Raw genomic sequence first — 6,269 nt, 5'->3', positions numbered from 1 at the left:
TCCTGCCTCAGCCTCCCAAGTAGCTGGGACTACAGGCGCCCACAACCGCGCCCGGCTAATTTTTTGTATTTTTAGTAGAGACGGGGTTTCACCGTGGTCTCGATCTCCTGACCTTGTGATCCGCCCGCCTCGGCCTCCCAAAGTGCTGGGATTACAGGCGTGAGCCACCGCGCCCGGCCTTCTTTTTTTCTTTTTTTGAGAGACAGGATCTCGTTTTTTCACCCAGGCTAGGGTGCAATGGTGTGATCTCGGCTCGCTGCAATGTCGACCTCCCCAGTTCAAGCGATCCTCCCACCTCAGCCTCCTGAGAAGCTGGGACTACAGGCACCGGCCAGCATGCCTGGCTAATTTTTGTCATTTTTCTAGATATGGGGTTTTGACATATTGCCCAGGCTGGTCTTAACTGTGGGCCTCAAGTGACCCGCCTGCCTCAGATCCCTAAAGTGCTGAATTATAGACGTGAGCCACTGCATCTGGCCTCAGATTTGTAGATTTTTAGGTTTGGGGTTGGCTAGGATTCAAACCCTGCCCTATGCTGCCTCTGAATCTCTAGAATATTCTAGCCTGGAGCCCGCGTTGGGAGCTCTGGGGTTGGGGAAGTCCAGGTGTGTGAGCTGGGCTATGGTTTCAGGAAGCCCCTCCTTTCTCCTTAATCCCTGTTTCTTCCCGAGGAGGAAGCCGAGATGTATACATGGCCTGGCTGTGCCTCAGTTTCCTCACCTGTAAAATGTAAGAAATAGCTCCTGGGTCCTCTAGATGGGAGAGGTCTGGGGAGTGAACCCTCAGAGCAAATGCATGATTAAAACTGTATGGAAGGCAATTACCGGAAATGTCATAGTGTCAAATGTGGCACTACTGTTCTCAGTGGTACCAGGTGCACACACTCTCTTACTGTGATAAATCCTCGGACTTTGATTCAGAGTCTATGCTCAGCCTATTGGGCCCCTGGGTTCTCCAAGTCATGGGCCCCAGGAAGGGAGTTGTTGGCCGGGAAGGAGCCGGAACGGAGCCGGAATCAAAAGTCCCGTGCTGCCTGGGCGGGGCGCCTCACCCCTGTAATCCCAGCATTTTGGAAGGCTGAGGTGGGCAGATCATGCTGGTAATCCCAGCACCTGCCAAGGCCAAAGTGGGTAGGTCACCTGAGGTCAGGAGTTTGAGACCAGCCTGGCCAACATGATGAAACCGTTTCTCTACTAAAACATACAAAAATTAGCCAGGCATACTGGTGGGCACCTGTAATCCTAGCTACTGGGGAGGCTGAGGCAGGAGAATCAGTTGAACCTGGGAGGTAGAGGTTGCAGTGAGCAGAGATCATGCCACTACACTCCAGTCTGGGAGACAGAGTGAGACTCCGTCTCATAAAAAACAAAAAGACAAAAAAACTAGCCAGGTGTGGTGGCAGGCGCCTGTAATCCCAGCTGCTCAGGAGGCTGAGGCAGGAGAATCGCTTGAACCTGGGAGGCGGAGGTTGCAGTGAGCAGAGATAGCACCACTACACTCCAGCCTGCACGACAGAGTGAGACTCCATCTCAAAAAAAAAAAAAAAAAAAAAAGGCCGGGCGCGGTGGCTCAAGCCTGTAATCCCAGCACTTTGGGAGGCCGAGACGGGCGGATCACGAGGTCAGGAGATCGAGACCATCCTGGCTGACACGGTGAAACCTCTTCTTTACTAAAAAATACAAAAAAACTTAGCCGGGCGAGGTGGCGGGCGCCTGTAGTCCCAGCTACTCGGGAGGCTGAGGCAGGAGAATGGCGTGAACCCAGGAGGCGGAGCTTGCAGTGAGCTGAGATCCGGCCACTGCACTCCAGCCTGGGCGACAGAGCGAGACTCCGTCTCAAAAAAAAAAAAAAAAAAAAAGTACCATCCTGTGACAGGGTCCCCGCCCATCCCCTCCTCCACCAGGTGCTGGCTCTCCATAATTGAGGGTGCTGGAAGGATGTGAGCTCTAGCCCCGCCCCACTCACCTAGGAAACTGAACGCTCCCACCCTTTTCCCATGTGTAAGACATGCAGACACCTGAGCCCCCAGTCCTTTTAAACCGGGTGATTCTGGGGTTCACTGGATGCAATAGAGTGAATTCTGGTGGTGAAGGGCCTGGGTTCAAATACAGACTAGAATGACCCTATGATCCCGCCATTGCCCTCTTAGGTATCTACCCAAAGGAACTGAAAACAGGTGTTCAAACAAATGCTTGCATAGGCAAGTTCATAGCATGATTCACAATGCTCTTTTCAGCTGTTTGGGTGGAGCTAACCCACCCAAATGTCCAGTGGATGAATGGATAAACAATATGTGGTCCATCAGTGGAGTCTTGAGTCTTTTTTTTTTTTTTTTTTTTTTTTTGAGACGGAGTCTCACTCTGTCACCCAGGCTGGAGTGCAGTGGCAGGATCTTGGCTCACTGCAACCTCTACCTCCCAGGTTCAAGTGATTCTCCTGCCTCAGTTTCCCAAATAGCTGGGATTACAGACACCTGACACCATGCCCAGCTACTTTTTGTATTTTTAGTAAAGACGGGGGTTTCACCATGTTGCCCGGGCTGGTCTTGAACCCCTGACCTCAAGCAATCCACCTGCCTTGGCCTCCCAAAGTGCTGGGGTTACAGGTGTGAGCCACTGTGCCCTGCCTGGAGTTTTATTCAGCCATCAGAAATACTAAAGTCCTGGCCAGGCGCGGTAGCTCATGCCTGTAATCCCAGCACTTTGGGAGGCTGAAACAGGCAGATCACTTGAGGTCAGGAGTTCGAGACCAGCTTGGCCAACATGGCAAAATCCCGTCTCTACTAAAAATACAAAAATTAGCTGGGCATAGTGGTGCATGCTTGTAATGCCAGCTACTCGGGGAGCTGAAGCAGGAGAACTGCTCAAATCCAGAAGATGGAGGTTGCAGTGAGCCGAGATCATGCTACTGCACTCCAGCCTGGGTGACAGAGAGAGAGACTGAAGTCCTGTTAAGATATTGAAGTCCTGATCCATGCTACAACGGGGATGAAACTCAAAAACACGATGCTGAGTGAAAGAAGCCAGACACAAAAGGCCACGTGTTGTATGATTCCATTTATATGAAATGCCCAGAACAGGCAAATCCACAGAGACAGGAAGCGGATGAGTGGTTGCCAGGGGCTGTGGGAGGGGAAATGGGGCATGACTGCTGAAGGGGACGGGGTTTCCTTTCGGAGGGGATGAAGATGTGCTGAAATTAGATAAAGGGTGTGGCTGTACAGTATTATGAATATACTGAAACTCACTGAATTGTTCACCTTATAGTGGTTCATTTTTTGTTTTGTGAATTTCAGCTCAAAAGAAAATCCAGTTAGGTCACTTACCAGCTGGGGGTGGCCTCTGACACGTGACCCAGTTGATGGCGCAGTGCCAACGGATCACTCTGTGTCACAGCTGAGGTTTTAAGGCCACCCGGGTGGAAGAGACCAGGGCATGTAAACTGAATAATGGAATCACGCCTGCCCGGGGTTGGCAGGTTTAACGGGTTCCAGGCCCTCTCTTTTGGAATTCACTCTTCTAAGACAGGTTATGGCACACCTGCTCTGGAAGGTCGGGCAGTTAGGAGACCACACCTGGGAAAAATGCCTTCTGCGCTTTATTGTTTGCTTGTGTTTTTTGTGTTGTTTTTGTTTGTTTGAGATGCAGTCTTGCTCTGTCACCCAGGCTGGAGTGCAGTGGCGCCATCTCGTCTCACTGCAACCTCCACCTGCCGGATTCAAGCAATTCTCCTGCCTCAGCCTCCCCAGTAGCTGAGATTACAGGCACCTGCCACCACGCCCAGCTAACTTTTGTATTCTTAGTAGAGATGGGGTTTCACCATGTTGGCCAGGCTGGTCTCGAACTCCTGGCCTCAAGTGATCCACCTCCCTGGGCCTCCCAAAGTGCTGGGATTACAGGCGTGAGCCAACACACCCAGCCCTGTTTGTTTGGTGTTTTTTTTTTTTGAGATGGAGTCTCACTCTGTCTCCCAGGCTGGAGTGCAGTGGCGTGTTCTCAGCTCACTGCAACCTCCTCCTCCTCCTGGGCTCCAGCGATTCTCCTGCCTCAACCTCCCGAATAGCTGGGATTACAGGCGCCCACCACCACGCCTGGCTTATTTTTGTATTTTTAGTAGAGATGGGGTTTTACCATGTTGGCCAGGCTGGTCTTGAATTCCTGACCTCAAGTGATCTGCCTGCCTTGGCCTCCCAGAGTGCTGGACTTACAGGCATGAGTCACCATCCCAGATGACTTCTTCATTTTCAAAGGTGCCCAGCCTCATGTGTGTCCCAAGGAAGGCCAATTAAAACTACTTGGAGGTGCCATGTCCCTGCCACTTATGAGACAGGAAAGAACCCACACCCAGATCAGGCTACATTATGAGGAGGCGATGGCAAACAGATTTTGATTTTGTCACCTCTATAAAGCTGCAGCTCTCTCCGACACCCAGGGCCCCGCTGCGCAGGTGTGGTCTCTGAATTTACAGCCTAGATGCTAAGACCTGCAAGGGAGAAGGCATGAAGGCTTGGAAGTCCCTGGGCTGTTTGTAGCCAGACAGGGCAGGTGCTGCAGCCACCTCTGCCCCCATTTGATGCCCCAACTCCTATAATCATCATTCCTTCCTACAGTTGACTTTTTTTTGTTGTTTTTATTTTGTTTTGTTTTGATACAGGGTCTCACTCTGTCGCCCAGACTGGAGCGCAGTGGTGCAATCTGGGCTCATCGCTACCTCTGCTTCCCAGGCTCAAGCAATTCTCCTGCCTCAGCCTCCTAGGTAGCTGGGAGTACAGGTACACACCACTATCACCTGGCCAATTTTTGTATTTTTAGGGGAGACGGGGTTTCACCATGTTGGCCAGGCTGGTCTTGAACTCCTGACCTCAAATGGTCCATCTGCCTCGGCCTCCCAAAGTGCTGGGATTATAGGCATGAGCCACCCTACCCAGCCTATTTTGTTTTAAGAGACAGTGTCTCACTCTGTGGCTGCCTAGGTTGGAGAGCACCAGTGTGATCTTAGCTCACTGTAGCCTCAATCTCCTGGGCTCAATTGATCCTCCTGCCTCAGCCTCCCGAGTAGCTCGGACCATAGGCGTGTGCCACCATGCTTGGTCAATTTTCCTATTTTTGTAGAAACAGGGGGTCTTGCTATTTTCCCAGGCTGGTCTTGAACTCCTGGTCTCAAGTGATCCTCCTGCCTCAGCCTCCCAAAGCATTGGGATTACAGGTGTGAGCCACGGTGCCCAACTCTCAGCCAATGTTAATTATGCACTTGCTTTGCGCCGGGAATGCTCCCTGAACCTCTCCCAACTACAGGATTCCTCCCACCTTACAGACAAGGAAACCAAGGCACAGCCAGAGGCACTCTCGCTTTCGAGGACAGGGTGGGAGGATCTGAGAAAGAGCACAGCAGGTCTCAGGCCAAATCCCGCCTCCTCCTTCCTTCCTTTTGAGCTTCGTCCAGTCTGGGCTTGCTCTCTGGGGTCTATACAGCCTCACGGTCAGGAACATGGGACCTGGTTCCCTGAATGTCCATCAGGACCTAAGACTGTCCACTGGGCTCAGACCTGCTCCCCACTGCAGTCTCTGTTACTGCTTCCGTCCTGCCCTCCCCAGCGGGCCACTCTTGCACACCTGCACCAATGCCGACCCTCCTCCTAGGGCTCCCAAAGCTGCCTGGTACTACTGGGGGTTTTGCCCTATAGTTGGCACTCTTCTAAGTGTGTGACCTCCCACAGATACCCAGTGAGGTGAGTTGCAGATGCGCTAACTGAGGCTCAAGTCCCACGCTCAAAATCACACAGCCAGTGGCAGCCAAGCAGGTTCTTCACTCAGGCTTCCTATCTCCACTTCCTGGCTTCCAAGAACTTTGTCCCGCTCACAGCTCTCTCCCCGCTACATGGTATACAGTAGATACTCAATTAATGTTTGTAGGTTGACTAATTGCTTCCTCACTGAACTAACAACCTTCCATCACTTTGCTTGGGATGCCCATTCCTAGCTTGCAAACTCCTACTCATACCTCAAAACCCCATTTATAATGCCCCCTCCTTAGAAAGTTTTCCTGACTGCTTGGGAAGACTCCTGGCACCCCTTTCTGGGCTTCTCTAGTCTTCCTCCCTCCCTCTAGCCCACCTCTGAGCCCATGGGGCTGCGGTGTCTGGTTCCTTCTCTCCCAGAATGGCCCTGTACAGGTTGAACGCAGTGCAGGGAGGGAGGTGCATTAGTTCTCTCACATTCATCCGCCTTCTCTTCCTCCCCTCTCTGGCAATGCAAAGGATGCTTCCTGGA

The sequence above is a fragment of the Theropithecus gelada genome, chromosome 19, assembly GCF_003255815.1.
Source record: "Theropithecus gelada isolate Dixy chromosome 19, Tgel_1.0, whole genome shotgun sequence".
Lineage (NCBI taxonomy): Eukaryota > Metazoa > Chordata > Mammalia > Primates > Cercopithecidae > Theropithecus > Theropithecus gelada.
The sequence above is the reverse complement of the archived record's forward strand: the minus strand, read 5'-3'. Positions refer to the sequence as shown.